Here is a 4,028-nt window from a genome sequence, read left to right on the forward strand (position 1 = left end):
AGTTACCAGTGCTTCCCACTGCCATCACCTCACCCCCAATGAACTCCACTATTTCTTTGACCGAGAGAGACACAGCGAGAGAGGGAACACAAGCAGGGGGAGCAGGAGAGGGAGAAGCAGGCTTCCCGTGGAGCAGGGAGCCTGATGCGGGGCTCGATCCCAGGACCCTGGGATCATGACCTGAGCTGAAGGCAGACGCTTAACGACTGAGCCACCCAGGCGCCCATCTAGTTCCAATCTTTTCATTCTTTCCAAGACCCCTCTGCACTCCAGGAAATCGCCCCTCCTTCCAGCAAATGGCAATTTGGCTTTTATGACATAGAGCAATGAGGCTATCAGGCATAAAGAACTCCCTTGACCTCCTACCATCTCCCCTGCGCATTAATCCTCTTCTCTGGGTTTGAGGCTAAGTCTCCCAAGGAGGTTCTAACTTTTCCAGGATTGCACTTGCTCCACCAGTTAGCCCTTTTCTCTCCTGAATTTTCAGTCTCTCCCTCTATATTGTTTCCTTTGCTGTAGCCTATTTTATGTGTCAGTTTCTCCCATCATAATAAATAAAAATTCTTCTTCAATCCTGCATCCTTCTCTAGGTAGCACAGCTTCTTTCTCCGTCTCTTTGTAGCCAGTATCCTCACAAGAGTCCCCACTGCTTCCTCCACTCCCTTATTCCCATTGCAAGGTAGACTTCCCACTCTCACTGAAGCTGCTCTCCCCAAGATCAGAGTGGCCTTCTAATTGCCAAGCCCAGCGATCTGTCCTTCTTGAACTCTCTCAAGCATGCCACTGTTGACCAGTTTCTCTCTCTTAAAATCCTTCTCCTTTGAATTCCATGAGCCTCTTCTGTCTCTCCTCTCCATCTCCTTCCCATCTCCTTTGTACGGCTCATTCACCCTCTCACCTTTTCAGAGCTGTTGGATCCCGAAATTAGCCCTTGGCTTTCTTCCTTCTTGCTTTACATACACTCTCAAGGTGATTCTGTCTACTCCCATGGTTTCAACCGCCATCTATACATTAAAGATTCTAAATTTAAATTTCCAACCCAGCTGCTTCTCCTGAACTTCATACCCTTATCTTACATAAAACTGACTACTTCACCTCTCCAGCTGGTGGATGTCCCTAAGGGCAGTTTGAACTTAACATCTTCAAAACCTGACTCAGCATCTTCCCACCAAATGTTTCCATCCTCTTTTATTTCCCCCAATTCTCTCTCAACTCCTTGTTTCTTATCCATTGGGCACAAAGGGAGAAATATCATGACAGAGAGAAGGGAGTTAGAGGGTTGGCTTTCCCTTGCTCTCCCAGCCTTGAGGAGGAAGAAGGCAGTCTTGAGTTATTTGCCAACAGCTTCCCAAGGCACAAAAGCTTGGTTAATGGCCCACTTGCTCTCAACCCAGCTCAGCTGTCCCCCAGCCTCTGATGCACCCCTTTCGTTACCCACTGCTATTCCTTAGCCTGGACTTCCTCTTCCTATCAACTGCTTGATAAATGTGACCGATGTTCAGATTGGCTCTCTCACTTCTTTTCTGATCCCTCTTAAGTGTGCCTCACTGAATGCTAGAAACTTAAAATCTAAAAGCTACTTTTCCCAGAGTACCTTGTATCCTGGATTCCACGCATGACCTAACTTTCACCAAGCAGATCAGTGCACTTGAGATTCGGAGGGGGAAAGCGAACACTGAGTCGGAGGCCATGATTCTTACTCTTTGGGGAGGCAAGCTCGAATGTGGAAGTGTTAAAAGTTTTCCTTTTTGCTGTGGCTGTAGCAGACTTCCCAGTATATGCCTTCCTGGATGTCAAAAAGCAGGGTGGAGGCATCCATTTTGTTGTCTTACTACTCGTTGTAATATCTCCAAGGTCCAGTACAATGCATGGCACATAGGAATTCAATAGATGAATACTGAAAGAAATTTGTGTAATGATCACATTCGGATTATTACCTCCATATACTTTTTCTTCTTGTATTTTATTGGTATTATTAGTATATAGGGACATGAATTGCTGTTATTAATATCAAAGAGGTAGGGAATTCCAGAATGCCATCACTCTGGGCTGGTGGGAAGGAGCTCCCGTCAAGTTGTGAGAAGTCCTAGGAGTCTTATCCAGAGTGAACACTAAGGGAACACTGTTTGGTTTGGGGTGCACACTGGTAACCATGGACATCTTCCCTGTGCAAGATGACATGGGCCCTGAAGGACTCTCATCCCAAGCTCTTTACATGTAGGCTTTTGATGAATGTTGTTTTCTATTTTCACTTATTAATTATAATAAAACAAAAATAACGTATGAAACAGATGCAAAAATAACATCTAGAATTCCATGAAAATGGTGTTTTATGAATGTAGTTTGAGGGTCCATCGTTGTCCTACCTACTATTATTGCATGTTACTTTCTCATACCTTATGTCTCCAGTCACCTCTGGAAGGATTATGGTCAAATCCCATGGGTGGGTGAGGATACTGGAGCCACATCCCCTATTCTCCCTCCCACCTCATGCCCAGTTTGTTTTGTATTTTCATTGGTCTATCATTTCAGGCTTAAGCACTTCCCAGCTTAAGGGAACATGATTCCATCAAGTGGAAAAAGAATTTAGGGGAAATATAATCCCCTGCACCCTGAGAAAATGCACCCTGTCTCCTGATGTTCCTTTCTTTTGGGTCCTCTCCCGCATTTACATTCTTTGTCTTCCTAGGCATCCTGACCCACTCAGAGACTATTGGATTTGAGGCTGGGAAGGGCCTGCTTTTCTGAGGCAGAAAAAGAGTATCAGGGAAAAAGAACTTGCCATTTGGGGGCTTCCTAGCTCTGATGTTTGTTTTGACGTTTCTTGAAATTGCCAGCTGAGAGTCCCTTTGGTTGGCTAGAGACATTAAGGTGTAGTGAAATATTTAAATGTCCTGAGGCAGGATAGGATTAAAATAATCTCTAGAGCAAGGGTTTGCGTATTTTTTCTGTTAAGAGACACGGGAAATATTTTCAGCTTGGTAGGCCATATAGTTTGTCTCTACTCAACTTGCAGCTGTAGAGAGAAAGTCACAGACAAGACATATATGGTACGTGTGGCCAGATTTGGCTCACTGGCTATAACTTGCCAACCCCCGGGTAAGACAAATAAATGCATCCTAACTGCATCGTGATCTTTTCAAATGTGCTCCATCCAAACGTCCAAATGGCTGAAACCCTGCTTCATTTCTGATTCAAGTCTCAGTTATTCCTTTGTGAAGAACAATCAATAACCAAGTCTTCAGATTATTAATATTACTAACTTACCCGAAGATTGGATAAATGAGACTTACTAGAAAATGAATGAACGGAAAGTCAATGTTAAGTCTCACTAGATGTGTAGTTTTGGGTAAGTTGCAGCACTACTCAAGACCCCAGTTTTTTTTTTTGTTTTGTTTTGTTTTGTTTTTTGTTTTGTTTTGTTTTGTTTTAATCTGTGGGATTAGGGGGTTCGATCTCTTGATTTGTTTCCTTAAAAAAAGTATTGTTTTTTTGGGGTCTCCTTGTGGTGGTGGTACGAGAGCAGAGTGGAAACTGAGGCAGCCAGTCACTTCAGGACAGGATTGAGAAGGTTTCTTCCCCTCTTTGACTGAGTTTTAGTTGCAAGGAGGCATTCTGCTTCCAGAAAATTCTCAAGAAAAGTACTGCAGGCAACAGTAGTAATGACTGGATCAGGCTCTAAAGGAAAGGGTGGAGAGATTCAACCAATTAGCCTGAAAGTTGGGGATAAGGTTCTTCTCCCAGAATACGGAGGCCCCAAAGTAGTTCTGGACCACAAGGATTATTTCTTATTTAGAGATGGTGACATTCTTGGAAAATATGTAGACTGAAATAAATCACTATTGAAATGGTATCGTGTGAAGCTGTCCATTCCACTGAAGTTCTGAAATCTTTCCTATGAATAATTTCCATGCCTAATGATATCTAAGAACATAATAATAAGTCATTGTTTACTTTTTTACAAAAATAATTCATGTTGATCAAAGCACGTTTAGAAAACAGAATTAGGGGCACCTGGGTGGCTCAGA

This window comes from Mirounga leonina, unplaced genomic scaffold (genome assembly GCF_011800145.1).
Source record: "Mirounga leonina isolate KUSES-001 unplaced genomic scaffold, KU_Mleo_1.0 Mir_454, whole genome shotgun sequence".
NCBI classification, from domain to species: Eukaryota; Metazoa; Chordata; class Mammalia; order Carnivora; family Phocidae; genus Mirounga; species Mirounga leonina.